The sequence below is a fragment of the Eutrigla gurnardus genome (assembly GCF_963514095.1).
Source record: "Eutrigla gurnardus genome assembly, chromosome: 7".
In the NCBI taxonomy this organism is placed as follows: domain Eukaryota; kingdom Metazoa; phylum Chordata; class Actinopteri; order Perciformes; family Triglidae; genus Eutrigla; species Eutrigla gurnardus.
This window is the reverse complement of record NC_139921.1, coordinates 25,728,274-25,746,967: the sequence shown is the minus strand read 5'-3', so window position 1 is coordinate 25,746,967 and position 18,694 is coordinate 25,728,274.

Here is an 18,694-nt window from a genome sequence, read left to right as displayed (position 1 = left end):
AAAATTTGTATTTCCTGATTGCAAGATTCTTCTAATTACGAAGTAAGGATGTAGTAATTATTTTGATCTTTAATTATTGAGAATGCTATTCTCAGTAATTACTCGTACATTCCTGTTTTTTAATCGTAAATATTTCACCCCATTATTAAGAAACCCGTTTTGTTATTTCTATTAAGATGTTAGCATTTTCTTCTGATTTCTTCTTCGCAATTATTTGTATGGGATCGTAGTTTCAAGGTACATTTTTTTTGCAAAGGAAGGAAATTCCGTGATTGAAAAGATTACAGAGGATATCTCTTAATAACGAGATGTTGATCTTTGTTATTATGGTTAGCCGAGTCATAATTTTAAGAATACAAAAAACCTGAGATCGTTGTTTCATCAACGCAGCGTCCATTTCTCGATGTTCTTTACCTTGTAGTTCCAAATACAAGGACCCTTAACTCCGAGGGTCTTTCGGGTCTGTACATAGTTTCCTGGTTATGAAATCGACGTCATTGATATGGATGTTTTTCTTTGGTAATTGCGATGAACTTCCACAGTTTTCCGCCTTGAACCGTTGAATTATTCATCAGAAAGATTAAAAACCGCATTTGATCAGAAAAAGGAGACGCAGCTTTAAGTGACTAACATTTCCCAGTTTGTGCCTCTTAATGTGAATCATCACTTTTCTACAAACGAGACTTTGCACCGATGATTGTGTCAACAAATGGCTTTAAATTACGCAAAATCGTAAAAGCCAAGACCATCAAGAAATGTCCACAAGTTTCAGACTTTTTCCCCAGAATAATGCCCCCCTTTCTCAGCTCCGTTTTTTTTAAATATGCCGGTCGTATGTAGAAATAGAAATGAACTAAATTCCGCCAGACACCTGTTTACCGATAAGTAACCACCACATTCAGAGCTGCAGCAATGTATCGGGGATCACTATATCGTTTTTAATATACCACCATGGATCTGGAAGATAAGGGCTTTTCTCTCTGTCTCTCGAGCCTTCGTGGTCCTCAACGTGCCTCTTCTCTCTCGCTGATCGATGCTTCTGTCGGCTCCGCCGCCACCGCCGCGATCCTCCGCAGAGTGCCGACTCATCATTTCATCAAGTGTTTTGTAATTGAGTGTGTGTGTGTGTGTGTGTGTAGATGATTGGTGGCACAAGAGACGGCGTTTAGAGTCTTTTACGGGGATCGCCATCTTGAAAAAAGGGTTCAAACAGGAAGTAGTATTAAAGGGAAAGTGACCAGGAAGCATTTAATTCTCTCAAGCAGAGATCTTCAACAGGGGGTCTGGGACCCTTAAGGGGGTCTGCAGAGTTTCTGCAGGAATCCTCCAAATGATTTGATCCCAAACTTTTTATCTTCCAAAAGATAAAATACAGTAAATACTGTATGTCCAAAAATCAACCATAACATGAATACAACCTATATTAACAAATATAAATCTTCCTGTTTGTGAAATTGTGATGTAGAAATGCCAAAATAGAATTAAAAAATGAATCTCTCAACAATCATTACTTTAATGGCTTAGCATTGCATACATCATTACAAAAGCACTGTTATACCTGACACTATAGGCTGCCTTGAAGACCTCAGGTCTAAAGTTTGAGTTCTTGAGTCCAAAGTCCTTTATTATAACGTATATATATAATTTCACATTTGATCATTTCAATCAAATATATATTTAGCAATTTATTAATTAAGTGTGGCGAGATGTGTACATATAAGGAGCCATAGAGACACACATCCACACAATGGAGGCATGTTCGTGTATCTTCTGTTTAAATACTACGAAGCCGTCAGTGACCAATCAAAGGGCTTCTTCGATGAGACCGTTCACACTGGGGATGAAGAACAGATGGACAACAGTAGATAGCAATCGGCTTAATTATCGGATGCTAGCAGAACCTCGTATCTACGCAAAATGTCGGAGTCGCCAACATGTGACTTGTGTAAAATTATATTTTAAAATAGACAAACATTGAATGTGTAAGTCATGGTACAATTCAAACGGGATCAAATCATTATTTGATTATCATTTTCCAAAAATGAGGTCCGTCTGAACAGTTAACGCTGAAGTGCCTTAAACTGTCATTCTCTCTGCTGACCACCAGGGGGCGACTCCTCTCTGATTGACCAGAAAGCTAGGGATGCTTTAGGGGGTGGGGCTTTCCTGCTGATTGATAGGTTGCTACCACGCTACCAATGCTAGTTAGCTACTAAGATGACTTTAACACATAGCTTTAAAGTTGAACCTTGAATTATGAAGCTAACTTTGTTAGCAGCTTCACACCAGAATCCACATGGATCCAGATCCAGTAAGGGTGCTGCTCGTTGTGCACCAGAATCCACATGGATCCAGATCCAGTAAGGGTGCTGCTCGGGCTGCCGCTCCGCCATTTGTCACTCTTAAAAGGATTCAGTATCCACCAGCAGTGGATCATGATCCAGATGTAGGACTACAGCCTGGCCTATAGGTTAGAGGGACTGTGCCATGTGTGAAAGACCACATGTTCGATGCTGTGAGTGTCCTGTGACCAGGATCCTGGTCTGTGCCGGTCACGGTTTTAGCTGTGAATGGGTTCGTGAATGTGTTTGCTGTGTCCACACGTCACTGAATGCTTGTTTCTTGTGTGGCTTCACTCGTCTGAACAAACTGCCTCACAAAGTGTTTGCTACCTGCAGAAAACTTTCAAAGATGTATTTTCTTTTCTCTGAATCATGTTGAAATAAAGATATTTTAAAAATCAACTTGGATCAATTGTTTCAGTGGAATTATTTTCTTCACACTTAACAATTTTCTGCTGTTTGACCTGCACCGATAATGAACCCTTATGTGGAACTGGTGCACCTATGTGTGATTCCAGTTTGAACATCAACATAACCAACGTTAGCTTTAGACGACAAAACCAACGTTAGCTTTAGACAACAAAACCAACGTTAGCTTTAGACAACAAAACCAATGTTAGCTTTAGACAACAAAACCAACGTTAGCTTTAGACGACAAAACCAACGTTAGCTTTAGACAACAAAACCAACGTTAGCTTTAGACAACAAAACCAATGTTAGCTTTAGACAACAAAACCAACGTTAGCTTTAGACGACAAAACTAACGTTGGCTTTAGATGACAAAACTAACGTTAGCTTTAGAGACAAAACCAATGTTAGCTTTAGAAGACAAAACTAACTTTAGCTTTAGACGACAAAACCAACATTAGCTTTTGAGACAAAACCAACATTAGCTTTAGACGACAAAACCAAAGTTAGCTTGAAACAACAAAACCAACATTAGCTTGAGACGACAAAACCAACGTTAGCTTTAGACAACTAAACCATCGTTAGCTTTAGACGACAAAACCATCGTTAGCTTTAGAAGACAAAACCAATGTTAGCTTTAGAAGACAAAACTAACTTTAGCTTTAGACGACAAAACCAACATTAGCTTTTGAGACAAAACCAACATTAGCTTTAGACGACAAAACCAAAGTTAGCTTGAAACAACAAAACCAACATTAGCTTGAGACGACAAAACCAACGTTAGCTTTAGACAACTAAACCATCGTTAGCTTTAGACGACAAAACCATCGTTAGCTTTAGAAGACAAAACCAACATTAGCTTGAGACGACAAAACCATTGTTAGCTTTATCGTATATCTGGCGATGACTTCATGGATTCTGGACACCGCAGCCCGCTGGTCTCGTGGAGGTTTTAGTCTTCTGGTCCCTGCAGGTTCAGGTTGACGGTGATGGGGGGTGACGGAGGAAAGGGGGGCGGGGGTTCAGGGGCCTGTACTACGAAGCAGGATTTGTGCTTAGCGAGGTAACTTAAGCGTTAACTCTGGGTTTTCCGTCCTACGACGCTGGTTCACTTCTTACCGGGGTAGATCGCCATGGTAACTTACGCTGTGGAGCTAACCTGCTCCGGAGCAGGTTATGTTCCTGATAAGAGATCAACGTGGAGAAACACACCGCCGACTGACCAGTCAGCTGTCTTGGTGCGCGGATAAGAAAAAAAAAGAAGCTCGGTGGATCGTGAGAGGGTCTCGTAGGAGAACTATAGAGTGTACAGAGACCGGCAAAACCCTTTTTCTGTCCCTGACGATGTTTTTTATGAGAGATACAGATTCTCATCGGAGGGAAAGATTTTTCTTTGTCAGCGTACAGCCTACTTACCACTTTGAATTATGTTTTTATATTTATTTGATTTGCTCCCAAGTCCGTTTTACACCGCCAGGATTGCAGCTGAAAGAATGAGGCTGATATTGTCATAAACCACATTATAAGAATACATCCAAGCAACACATTCATTATTTTAAAGTTATGTGTTCGGCCTTTTATTGCTGAAGGACATCATGAGAGTTAAAGGGACTAAAGAAAGAGTGACGACATGATTTAAAAGACGACTGCAGGGCGGAATCGAACCGGGGCCGCTGCAAGGAGCCTCGTAACATGTGGCGGTAACTCTACCAATGAACTATCAGCGAAGTTACTGTTGTACTCAAATCAGTCAGATCTACTAGTGCCCTTATGATGGGGCAGTCATATTATAGTACTACTAATACTATTAATACGACTTCCGCATTCACACAGTCGGCGAGTTTTTGCCAGCTGTCCTTCCTGCATTTGGCAGATGAAACTGTTGCCTTTTGCCTGCGTTATATGTTTAACTTTTTTGTATTTCTGTAAGATTATGGTTCGCTCCTCGTACGTGAAATACGCCGCTCCGCTGCCGTAGACTGATCCATGTTTGTGATTGGTCAAATGCTGCGAACGCCGCCTCTTTCATGTGCACGCGCTCATAGCTGGACAGGTAAACCCTGGGTTGACTTAACGAGTTGATAACCAGCTTCGTGTGACCGCTTATCTCCGATTGCCTTTGTTAGGGTTACTTAAGCTGGATCTCTGAAAGATACCCTGGGTATGTTGAACTCGCTTCGTAGTACAGGCCCCTGGTCTTTAGAGAGACAAGTGGAAAGTCAACAACAGTCGGAGACGAACGCTAATCCGTCCCGACAGCACAAACAGACTTTTCATTGTTTCACTTTACTTTGAAATTAAAATACATCTGTTTTTATCACACATAGAAATACTTCAGACTGTAACTACTGCTAGTACTGCTGCTACATGTAGTACTACTCCTTTACTTACACCGCCGATGCTGCTATACCCTTAGTGTACTAGAACTACTAGTGTACTAGTACTGCTGCTACTTGTAGTACTACTGCTTTACTTACACCACCGATGCTGCTATACCACTAGTGTATTAGTACTCTTGCTACTTGTAGTACTACTGGTACCAGAATCTGTGATACTTTTTCTGAATCTACAAAGCCTCTGCTGAAGCCATGAGTACAACTGACATTGTACATAGTACAGGAGTACTCCTTCTAGTGTACAACTACTATAAAACGTGAAACAGCAGGACATGCAGAAGAGCGAGACTCAAACTAACCCAAACAAAAGAGTAAACAACAACAACAACAAGGAGAAAAACAAACCAGCAAAGGATCAAATCAACTATCAAATCAACAAATTAAGTTTTACATTCTTTATTCCCAATGAAAAATATTACATTCATTTGTTGCATTATAATTATAATTATTATAATTACTATTATTATTATTATTATTATTATTATTTTTACAGTGAGACAACAATGATGTTTAACAACAATGTTACTCATGTCTGGTTGTTTAAACATTTAAACATGTTCCTTTTAGGGGGAAATAAAAAATGTAATTGTAAAAAATCTTTTAAATGTATATTATATATATTTTGAAACGAAAGAGTTGCTCATTTTAATAAGGAAAAAAAGAAATATGACGAGTGTCTGCTGGCACTGATTGGTCGATGTCGCCACAAGATGGCGCCCAATGAGTGCTTTCATCTGACTGTGTGTGTGTGTGTGTGTGTGTGTGTGTGTGTGTGTGTGTGTGTGTGTGTGTGTGTAATGTCTTTTGTGTGTTTTAACGGGTGCTGTTGTGTGTGTGTGTGTGTGTGTGTGTGTGTGTGTGTTTGTGTGTTATTTCCCATGGTATGAGTCTTTGTGTGTTTGTTGTCTTTGTGCGTTTTTGTCCCTGTGTGTACTTCTGTCTTTGTCATATATTTTGTCTTCTGTGTTTTCCGCGTGTGTGTGTGTGTGTGTGTGTGTGTGTGTGTGTGTGTGTGAGTGAGTGTTGTTTGCGCTGCCGAAAGCGCCTCCCAACACCTACCGCGGTGCTTGTTGGGACACCGGGGGCCACATGAACACGAACACACACATTTAAGAAACAGCAGACAACAAAAACAAACAAGCCTCCCTATATGCCAATTACAAAAAACAGAGAGAGAGAGAGAGAGAGAGAGAGGCGGGTTTAAGACAAAAAAGCTGAATTATTTCAGCTGATTGCGAGAGATTAAAGAAGACAAATCTGCATCGTCTTCATTCTGCAGCTCCGACGCTGAAACCACGAAGATCTTAAACAACCACAGAAGAAGAAGAATCGTGAATATGAAACGGACGCAAACAGTTTGTTGAGTTTCTGCAGCGAAAACACATGTGGCGTGCATGCACACACACACACACTCTCACACACACTGTGAAACCTGTCATGTGTTGTTGAACAGAAGCAGCTGCAGGACAGAATTGAGTCCTCATCACGTTCTTTAAATACTGTAAAATAATAATAATAATAATAATTCACTGGGAATAATAAATAATATACATATAATTTACATATAAATAGAGGACCATGTTACTGTCAATATTTGTCACCCATATTTTTTGATCTGTGAATATAGAAAAATGTTCGATTGCAGCTTTTGAAGTAAATGTCTTGTATGTCTTGAATGTTGTTTTTACTTATTTATTCTTTATTATTTTGTCGTTATACAAAGATATTAACGGCAATAAAATCAGAAATTGTTAAAATAACTCTTAAACAAATTTATGTAATTAAAAAAAGCTATTTGTGAGGATTAATCTGTAAAAGTTAATATGAAGCTGCTGATAATAATCCAACAAATGTTCTTACTGATTGTTCTCAATTAAAAAAAACTAATAATAATAAAAATAATGATATTTGTAAAATTATAAGAAAAAAACAAAACTAAAACAGCCGTTTTGTCTTCAAGCATGAATGATGGACAAATGTACATCATTTTGATGTAAAAAAAAAAAACTAATTATAAAGGCATCAATGTCTAATAACGATAATAATCATATTCATGATAACAACAATGGGCATATAATAATTATCATAACAATGTTGAAATTAATGTATTGTATTTATGTTCTTTTTTAAGTTCTTAATAACTTTCGTTGTACAATTTTTACAATTTAACAATTTGTGTATATGTTGTATATGTTTGATTTTGACCTAGTAAAATAAAATAATACATAATATATATACAACAACAATATGTATATGTATATTAAGGTACTAAAATTAAATTAAATATACCTTTATTATCCTTAAGACAAGGTTGTCTATAAAACATTTGTATCGGTAACTTATTGTAATAATTATTTTCATTGTTTTACATGTTATCAACACATTTCACATGTGCACAAGTAGATTTTGTATTTTCCTTCCTTAGAATAATTCTTCTTTTTTTGTAGAAATGAAGTAAACTGCTAGATAAATCTCGTACGAAGCATCTGTAGATGAACATCTTTGCTTCCTGATGTAAATACATTTGATTTTATTCCCTCCTTCTGGCTCGGGTGGTTTCTTAGAGGAAGAAGAAGATTAAGAAGAAGAAGAATAAAAGCAGAGATTCTTTGTGTTGAGACTCTCGTTAAGCGTTCGCCTGCTGAGGCTGCGAGCAAACCGAAGACAAACCTTCATATAACACCTCATCAATGAACGCACGGCGGGAAGTAAAGCTGCCGGCTTCAGAGGAGAACACCGTTCAGATTCTCCATTTATTATTATTATAGTGCTGGAATATTCAGATTATAGGTTATTTCATAACAATAATAAGAATAATACAAACACAAAAAAAACACACACAAAAACTAAATACACCATTAATACTTTAAAATACAATTCATATTTTAAAAATATTGTTTATTTTCTGCATGTTTCTTTATTTGTGTCTTTATGTGCAATTTAAGACAATTTTTGTTTTAATTTGTTTTGTTTATTATTATTATAGGACAAATCACAGAGCAATGATCGATGTTACTTTATTATTATTTTAAATGTTATCATAAAGGTTTATTTCTATATTGTCTTCTGTCCTTAAATTTAGAAATACATTGTTCTAAATTATTTAACTGTTTATTTATCATTCATGTGTGTTTTTAGTGTTTTTAATGTACATGTAATGTGTTTTGCCAGTGAGATGTTCGATTAGATTGTTTGATGAATGAAGGTTACAAAAATAATGATTAAATTAGAGACTAAACACATTTCGGATCACTGAGATGCTTTTTAAAATAAATGTCATGTTTTTGTTGTATTTATTGTTCCTGCTGTGTTAATCCCGTTTAATCTGCTCTTCATTCAGAGATTATTATATTTATACATATAAACATGAGACGAGATCTCATTAATCTGCTTTAATGACGCGTTAATCTCAGATTCAGGATTCATTTAATTTTCTGGTTTTGGTCTTGACTTCCTGTTTTTTGTTGCTCGTGTTTCAGATTGCATGTTTTATTCGGTGTCTTCGTGTTTTGCTTTTGTTCTTCTACCTTTTATCTCGGTTTCTGCGCGTGGCGTTCCCGCCTCGCCGCTCCGAGCTGTCAGCTCGACGCCGCGAGGCACAAAAGTCTGCAAACCACCAGCCGCCATATGTCTCTCGCTCTCCCTCGTTTCCTCGCTTCATTACTCTCTGTCTCTCTCTGTCTCTCTCTTTTTTCAATCCCATTCTCCGTTTCTTCTTCTCGTCGCCGTATTGATGTATTTCTACCTGGACTCTGATTGGACGTTCGGACACGGTGTTGCAGAAACACCAACGTTAATCTGATAATCTACATTCTTCATCACCATGAACACGCTGCTTCACCTCCACTCACTCTGCTGCCACAAATTCATCCGCCGTAGAATAGGGCCCAATAAAGACCAGTGAATGATCCAGGACCCGCAGGGCCCCCAGGACCCCCAGGAACCCCTTTATTGATGTTGTACTTCATTAATCAAATTACATCAAACTCTCTCCTGCTGGTGTACTAGTACCTCTAATAATACTGCTGCTGGTGTACTAATAATGCTGCTGGTGTACTAATACCTCTAATAATACTGCACGTTAGCATCTCTGGACTAGTGCACTGTGGGTAACGGGTGTGTTTTGAGAGGATGCGGTTCAGACTCAAACGGACGGACCCAGAACTAGAACCGAGCGGCGACTGACTAAAATCAATTGGGAAACAACACTGTTTGTCCACAGGGGGCGCCAGAATCCACGCAAAGTAAAACCCGTAACAGCTTTTATGTCCAAACATCGATATTAGACGATTCTGCAAAACAACTGTTTTTGTTTTAAAAATGTCCTTCCGTAAAATTTGCAGCACAACTCATATTTATGGTTAAAAGAAAAAAAGAATTAGATGTATTTTATGTAATTATTTTTTACCTTTGTGTTTCACCTGTGTATCTCAGAAAACAAGATATGACAATATCACAAAAATAGAACAATAATTATATTAATAAAAAGATAAAACTTGCTGACAGGAACATTTTTAATTAAATAAACCTGTTTAATTGGATGATTATTGTGCATACTATAAATAAAGACGAATTCAGTAAAACCCTAATTTAAATAAAGTATGGACATACATACATCAATAACACATAAACCTCAAACTCCAAATGAGGTAAAAGTGACTCAAAGATCTCAGGAGGACGACTGCAACAACAACAACAACAACAACAACAACAACAACAACAACAACAGCAAACAAACAAGGAGAGAAAACTGTGTTTTTATTGTTTTGTTTTTTTAAAGAAAAAACAACGTGACCGGCTGGATTCTCTCTCTTCCTCCATCTCTTTGTCTTCATCTCTCCCTCCTCTCTCTCTCTCTCTCTCTCTCTCTGGCAGACAGGGAGGCCTGATGGGTTTGTTGCCATAGTAACTCCTTGATTCAGCCTCTCTCTGTTGGCAGCAGCAGCATCACCCAATGACGACACACAAATACAACAGTTTTCCCACGAAGGAGCGATTTAGTCTTCTGTTAGGAAACAAGACGGGGAGACAACAAGGACACCGCTCTCTCTCTCTCTCTCATCCCGCCATCCTCCCTCCATCTTCCTTCCATCTTCCCTCCATCGTCCCTCCATCCTCCCTCCATCATCCCTCCATCCTCTCTCCATCGTCCCTCCATCCTCCCTCCATCCTCCCTCCATCCTCCCTCCATCGTCCCTCCATCCACTCTCAATCATCCCTCCATCGTCCCTCCATCGTGCCTCCATCATCCCTCCATCGTCCCTCCATCGTCCCTCCATCATCCCTCCATCCTCCCTCCATCCTCCCTCCATCGTCCCTCCATCGTCCCTCCATCATCCCTCCATCATCCCTCCATCCACCATCAATCATCCCTCCATCGTCCCTCCATCATCCCTCCATCCTCCCTCCATCGTCCCTCCATCATCCCTCCATCCCCCCTCCATCGTCCCTTCATCGTCCCTCCATCGTCCCTCTATCATCACTCCATCCTCCCTCCATCATCCCTCCATCCACCCTCAATCATCCCTCCATCGTCCCTCCATCATCCCTCCATCCTCCCTCCATCATCCTTCCATCCTCTCTCCATTCTCTCTCATGTTGATTACACACAGTGGAGGAAAAGACAACAGTCGAGTGAAAACAGATGAATGGAGCTTCACAGTTATCGGCCGGCTGCTTCCTTTCTTTGTGTTTGTTTGTGTTTGTGGTTTCATCGAGATGAGATGAAACATTATTGATCACAGCGGGAAGAAGAAAATGACCTGAAGAGCACACATGAGAAAGACTAGAGACTAGAGGAGAGAGACTAGAGGAGGGAGACTAGAGGAGAGACTAGAGGAGAGAGACTAGAGGAGGGACTAGAGGAGAGAGACTAGAGGAGAGAGACTAGAGGAGAGACTAGAGGAGAGAGACTAGAGGAGAGACTAGAGGAGAGAGACTAGAGGAGAGAGACTAGAGGAGGGACTAGAGGAGAGAGACTAGAGGAGAGACTAGAGGAGAGAGACTAGAGGAGAGAGACTAGAAGAGAGATTAGAGGAGAGAGACTAGAAGACGGACCAGAGGAGAGAGACTAGAGGAGAGACTAGAGGAGAGAGACTAGAGGAGAGACTAGAGGAGAGAGACTAGAGGAGGGACTAGAGGAGAGAGACTAGAGGAGAGAGACTAGAGGAGAGACTAGAGGAGGGAGACTAGAGGAGAGACTAGAGGAGAGAGACTAGAGGAGGGAGACTAGAGGAGAGACTAGAGGAGAGAGACTAGAGGAGGGAGACTAGAGGAGAGACTAGAGGAGGGAGACTAGAGGGGGGAGACTAGAGGAGGGAGACTAGAGGAGGGAGACTAGAGGAGAGACTAGAGGAGAGAGACTAGAGGAGAGACTAGAGGAGAGAGACTAGAGGAGAGAGACTAGAGGAGAGACCAGAGGAGAGAGACTAAAAGAGAGAGACTAGAGGAGAGAGACAAGAGGAGAGACCAGAGGAGAGAGACTAGAGGAGAGACTAGAGGAGAGACTCGGGGAGAGACTAGAGGAGAGAGACTAGAGGAGAGACTAGAGGAGAGAGACTAGAGGAGAGACCAGAGGAGAGAGACTAGAGGAGAGACTAGAGGAGAGAGACTAGAGGAGAGACCAGAGGAGAGAGACTAGAGGAGAGACTAGAGGAGAGATTCGGGGAGAGACTAGAGGAGAGAGACCAGAGGAGAGAGACTAGAGGAGAGAGACTAGAGGAGAGAGACTAGAGGAGAGAGACCAGAGGAGAGAGACTAGAGGAGAGAGACTAGAGGAGAGAGACTAGAGGAGAGACAAGAGGAGAGAGACTAGAGGAGAGACCAGAGGAGAGAGACTAGAGGAGAGACTAGAGGAGAGAGACTAGAGGAGAGACCAGAGGAGAGAGACTAAAGGAGAGAGACTAGAGGAGAGACCAGAGGAGAGAGACTAGAGGAGAGACTAGAGGAGAGATTCGGGGAGAGACTAGAGGAGAGAGACCAGAGGAGAGAGACTAGAGGAGAGAGACCAGAGGAGAGAGACTAGAGGAGAGACAAGAGGAGAGAGACTAGAGGAGAGAGACTAGAGGACAGACTTTCATAATTGCAATGATGAAAGTCACAATGAAAGTTGCAGTGATGAAAGTTGCAATGAAGAAAGTTGTAACGATGAAAGTTGCAGCAATGAAAGTCGCAACGATGAAAGTTGCAGCAATGAAAGTCGCAACGATGAAAGTCGCAATAAAGAAAGTTGCAACGATGAGGTCGCAACGATGAAAGTTGCAATGATAAAAGTTGCTACAATGAGAGTCTCCACGATGAAAGAAAGCATGATGAAAGTTTCTACATTGAAACTCACTACAATGAACACTGGAATGACATGATTAATAGCAGCGATGCAAAACTTTTACCTGTAAACATATAAACATGTTTACAGGTGAAATACAAAACCCAACATCATCACCAAACACAAGTAGCCTATGTTATATTTAAAGGCGCCATATGTAAGAATGTGGCCAAAAACGGTACGACACTCAAATTCAAAACACTGCGGCGAGTCGTATCCGCCTCCTCCTCCACCCCCTCCCCTCCAGACTCGAGGTTGCCAGAGCTGTAGGCGTATCCTCCGTCAGCTGACGGCGGTCGGGGAACGGTCCGTGTACGTTGCAGCCATCCGACTTTCGTTTCGAAAAACGGGAAAATGACTCGTATCCCGTTATTCGTTTTAAAAACGGAAAACGACTTGTTAACTGATATTAGATATTGTGTTTATGAATGGGATTCGGGGATGAAATAACAGTGTCATTTTTCATTCCAATTTTTGCCGTAGGCTATGTCTTTTTTACCCGGAAGGCGCTGTTATGCTGCGAAATTACCTGAAAGCCTACTTTGAGACATTTAGGGGGAGCTCTGAAACACTGTTCATAAATGCTCTGACAGCTTCTGACGCTCGCGTTTTGAAGTAAACCCACTGTTTTAAACACGCACCAAAAGCGTAATGACGCGGACATAAAAGCGGAGCCTCCGCCTCAGCGCTGCCGCCACTCAGCTGTTGATCCTCGGTGACTGCTATGCTGCTAACGTTTGTTTCTATGATCGAAATCAATAACGTTGTTACTCGACAGTTCAAAGTATTCGAAATGTCCATCCCCTTAAGCTATGATACTAACTTATAGCCAAGCTTAACTTACCTGTCTAGGAGAAGTGTAGCCAATTCTGCATCCGATTTCAAATTCCTCTCAGCTTTCAACTGTCTCCACCGTTCAAATGCATCCCCTTTATAGACCCTCGCTTTGCCTCGGTTTTTATCTTGGCGTTTTTGTGAATCATAACGAGCTCTTTTGGGTTTCGTTGCCTCCGCCATTGTAGCTCAGTCAAAACTGGCAACCCGAAATATTAGGCCAGTTGCTTTAGATTTCTTACATATTGTACCTTTAACTGTAGTCATTCACTTTCAGTTAATCTCAGGTGTAATTGGATCCTATTATTTATGGCACTTTCTATTTACCTGACTTTTCGTTTTGTTTGCCATCTGTAATATTTGTACTTGTTTCTACTTTGTTCAAGTAACTTGTGCAAAACCGTGAAGATTTACGTTCATGTAAATGTTCACCGTGATGTTTGGTTTGGATTCTCTGCCAGTTTGATCGGCCTGAGGACTGACGGTTTGTGAGGGGGAGGGGCCAAAGGGAAGAGATCGGCGGCGTGGCCCTTTAAACGCCGGAGCTGTCAGGACGGAGGAGAAACGCTGAAGTTCTCTCCTATGGCCTTTTCTTTCCTCGCTCTCTTCCCTACGTTTAAAACAAAGCCCCTGGCTGCTGTCAATCACCCCGGTAATAGCCGGCGAAGGAGAGGCAGCGAGGTCGTTATGACTCCATGAAGCGTCTGCTCGCAAGCTGATTGGATGAATTAGTGACCGTAATCGTTAGCGGGCCCCGGCGCTTCAGACGAGACTCTTAATGTCTCCATATTAGCACTAATGGAATGCAATTTCATCTCTCCCTCTTGCTCTCCATCACCCCACCCGGCCACGATCCTGGGGGCACTGCCGGATCGTCGCCTTGGTAACGGCAATCACGTGCCGGCGGTCCTCCTTCCACCTCCTCCTCCTCCTCCTCCTCCTCCTCCTCAGTGAGACAGAGAGAAAATTAGAGATGGCTCTTAATAAGAGTCCTGGTGCTAAAAGAAAATGACCAATATTCCTCCTCAGGCAGGGAGATGATTTGAGCTGCAGCCAGTTCCTGTGCAGACGCCGTGGGGGAGATCAGCTCCATCAAGTCCAAATCAGAGTTGCTTCCAATCTGATCAACGAGGGAATTAAACCGCTCGGTGTCTCCTGGGGTGACGCCGCCAATCAGAGACGCTAGCTGTTACATTACAAAGCAAAAACATTTTTATACTATGGTTTGCCTTCATATATATGACGGCATATATATATATAAAAAAAGTTTAGTGATTAAGTGGCAAATTTGTGAGTTTATAAAGTGGCAAATTTGCGTGTTTATAAAGTGTCAAATTTGCGAGTTATAAAGTGGCAAATTTGCTAGTTTATAAAGTGGCAAATTTGCGTGTTTATAAAGTGGCAAATTTAATTTATTTAAATTTCGTAAATCCAAACTGTGATGTGATGTAGCGTGTTTTTTTGTTTGTTCGTTAACCACGCGTTACAAACTGCGATCGTTCTGTCCTGGGGGAAAATCCATGGAAAGGTAACGAATTCATTCTATTCGATTTTTTTTATGATTCATTTTTAATTGCCATTGATGGAAGCTTTTATCCATTTTCTTGCTGGTTTGTTGCCACTTACGTTGTCATTTTCACGACATTAAAGTGTCCTAGCTCTCAGAAATGAGTGATATCTCGGACACCGATTAGTAGGCTATCTACTGGTTGGTTGTTATTAATAATATATTATGTAAATGAGGCTAACAAGGCTAATGGAGCTGCTAGCCCCTACTTTTCAGAGCTAACGGAGGTTTTAGCTCACATGGAAGCATTTATTCAGATTAACAGACCATATTTATTGCTAATGATGAATTCCACAATATAATAAACTTTCAATGTTACGAGATATATGTCAGACGCATTTGTAGTTTGAGGTGTTTTGTTGAAGTTTGTCGAGAAGTTTTTCAGGTTTTATTTCGGCGACGAGACAACGATGAAGCTGGATGTCAGAGTAATTTAAAAAAAGCACATTTAGACTTTTAGAAGTGTCGGCAGACAAACAACGCTCATTGAAACTAAAACTCAATTAGGAGACATTAAACTAAATAAAGCAAATTAACGTTTAATCGAATGCATCGAAGATTTATTTCCACAGAATATTCAGGAGAAAATATGTGAGAAGCTTTAATTGAGTTTCTGCGAGCCGACAAATTAAATACATTTCTGTTTACTTTAACTTACAGACTCGCGTGTTTCTCTCCAGCTTGTTGACTCGTTGTTTGTTTAACCACAAACAAAAACATATTTTCCCGAGACGGAAACAAACCAGAGGGGTATTCCACCAAACTCGCTAATTAAAGCGGCATTTACCTGGTTAAGCCTGGTTAGAACCAACGCCAACTTCCACTTGCGGCTAAACCCATTCCATTAACGCATTTCAGCCGCGCCTTGTTGAGGCTTATTCAAGCCAGGTTAACGGGATATGAAGCCAGACCAGAACCATGAATGTCGAATCATCGAGAAAATGGCAGAAAAGACCAGAGCAAAAATTATTGATGGAACTATATGAGGAGTACAAACCCATCATAACCAAAAAAGGGAATACTGTAGTGATAAATAAAAATCACGAGGCTGCTTGGACAAGAATTGCCGAGCGATTTAATACGGAAGTACCGTTAAGAGTAACATGTTCTAATATAACACTGACTACGATTTCTCTAACGTGAGGATAGTGTAGAGGTAACGCGCCGGTTTTACACGCGGCCGGCCACGGTTCAATTCCTGACTATGGAAGTTTGTGAAACATCTTTCTTTGGCCGGAACTCTCTCTCTCTCTCTCTCTCTCTCTCTCTCTCTCTCTTTCTCTCTTTTTTATAGATAGGCCTAGTAAATGCATCTACATTGACCAACTCATTTATCTCAACAATTCAATGAACACATTCAATGAACCTATTAATGAACTCACCTGAAAGGAATTTATGTGGCTGAAAATTGCATGCAGCAATGCCTTTGTCATTGGGATCTATAACATGCTATTAATAATAACATCTTTATGCCTATCATGTTTTTGCAAGTTATATTTGGGTTCGGGGGAAATTGTATGACATATTTATCATAGTTAAGGTCAAATGTTGGGCCTAATTCTCTGATCTAAAGACAATTATTGCCCCGGGGCAGGCAGGCTAGTTTGGTCGGATAAATTCCCATGGTTACTTAGCGGAGAGTGCCTCAAGTCACGTTGATGGAACGCAACTCTCACTAAAGGTAGCGAGGCTTATCGAAATTAGCCCGGCTTTGCGCTTAGCTAGTTTGATGGAATACCCCTCTGATATGTTAGGTTATGTTTTGTTTGTTTGTCGGCAGGATTACAGGAAAGGAAACATGGATAAAAGCATCGTTATGTGACAGTACAGTGCATCATAGTAAGTAGAAGATGAGACTAGCGCCACCATCTGGACAAAAATGTCACATTTTTATCTCCAACTCTGACTCTTATTTAAATATCTGCAAAGATGGTCGTCCCAAACAACTGTTTCCAATTTTAAAAAATGTCTAGATGACCTTATATGGAGTGTTGATGGAGCAGCTACAACGTTAGCATAGCCTAGCACCCATCAACCAGACTCCTTTCAGAAAACCAGCATTTTAAAAGTAGGGGGTCTGGGTTCCTGGTGGATTTGAGACTTCAACATGTATGAAGCAGTCATAGCAAACCTTGGTTGGGGGTCTATGTGGAAGTGAAGCCCCACCTCCTCTCTGGTGCTAAGCCCCGCCTCCTCTCTGGTGCTGAGCTCCGCCTCCTCTCTGGCATGTCTCCTGTGGTGTGAACGGTCGGGGGTCGCGATGCGGTCGGGGGTCGTGATGCGGTCGGGGTCATTGTGTTGTTAACGATAACATGAAAGTTAACGAGGGTTAAACACTTTGTTCAGAAGTTTGTCAGTTTGAGAAAACATTGTACGAGCAGCCGGAGGCGGAGCCTCAGAGAGACGTGACCTCCTGCTCAGCTCCTCCATCTTGTTTTCATGCTGCCTGTCTCTCTGTTTCATGTCTGTCTCTCTCTCTCTTTCCTTTGGTCAAACACACACACACACACACACACACACACAGAGTCCAGATTAAACAGTCTCGTGGCTACGGTTGAGCCGGGCGGGGCTAAGCGCTGTCACATGTCGGCCGGCGGGGCCAGCAGGCCGGTTTGGTCGGCCCCGGTGAATGGAGGGCAGCTTTGCCGCCGTGTTTGCCCCACATCAAACACCTTCTCGACCCGCTGCTTTGACACCCGTCAGGCGGCGGCTGATTGGAGCCGACGGCGGCAGGTTCAGACGGGGCCTCCAGCCGCCGCACCGAGCCGCCGCGGGGCCTGACCGACCAATCAGATTTTGACCTTGTTTAATTTCATATTCCAGAAATGATAGTCACCTCCAGTTTCAGCTCTTTGATCCTGAAAACCAAATCAAATGCTTTCCGAAGCCCAGAAACTCCAAACATCACCAGAAGGTTAAATACAAATAAATGTTCTCGTAGTTCTTTAAACTGTTTCACATCCAGGTCAAAGTTCATACTGAAATCAAGTTGAATAAACTTCAATAGATGTAATGTGTAGTAAAAACCAAACAAAACCCCCCCGCACTTTCCACCACTTAGTACAGCCCAGCAGCCACCCCTCCCTATATAAAGCCATTAGGTTCACCGCTCTGGCTGTTTGCCCGTCTGCACCTTCACCAGCAGGTAACATGCTACAAACATTTCGCTAACAAATCGATGATCAATAAATGTGATCTTGCCACTTCATCGACGATGTGATTTGTATTGAGTTGTGTGAAATAAGCAGAACGTTTTAGTCGTTAGTGAAACGTTAAAAAAATGTCATGTTGTCTTTGTTCAGCTGGGAACTGAACATGGTTAGCCTCCTGAGCTTCGAGGAGACAGGGATCACCTAGCTTAGCTTATTTTAGATTAGTTGAGCATAGTTTAGCTTTTTTTTTTTATCTTATCTTAGTTTAGTTTAGCTTTTTTTTAGCTTAGTTTATTTAAGGTTAGATTAGCTTTTCTTATTTTATCGCAGTTTAGCTACTTCCAACTTTAGTTGTTGGAAAGAATTTGAGTACAGTTTCTGTGTACTTTTAGAGAGTATTTCCTTGTTATTCTACTTCCTCTCAGCTGTTTTTTGGAGGCAAATATTCTACATTGTTACTGCACCACAACTTTAAAGATTACTTACTCAGATTATTAACACAAAATATCAACAACAATGTTTTATTATTTAAACGATCCAGCAGTGTTTGAGCTCCAACATTCAACTGATGAACACATGAATATGCCAATAATCTCATAAATTATTCCGCATATATAAGGCATATTAATGTTTCTTTTGTTGTTTCTTTTTTTTTTTTGCAATAAATAAAG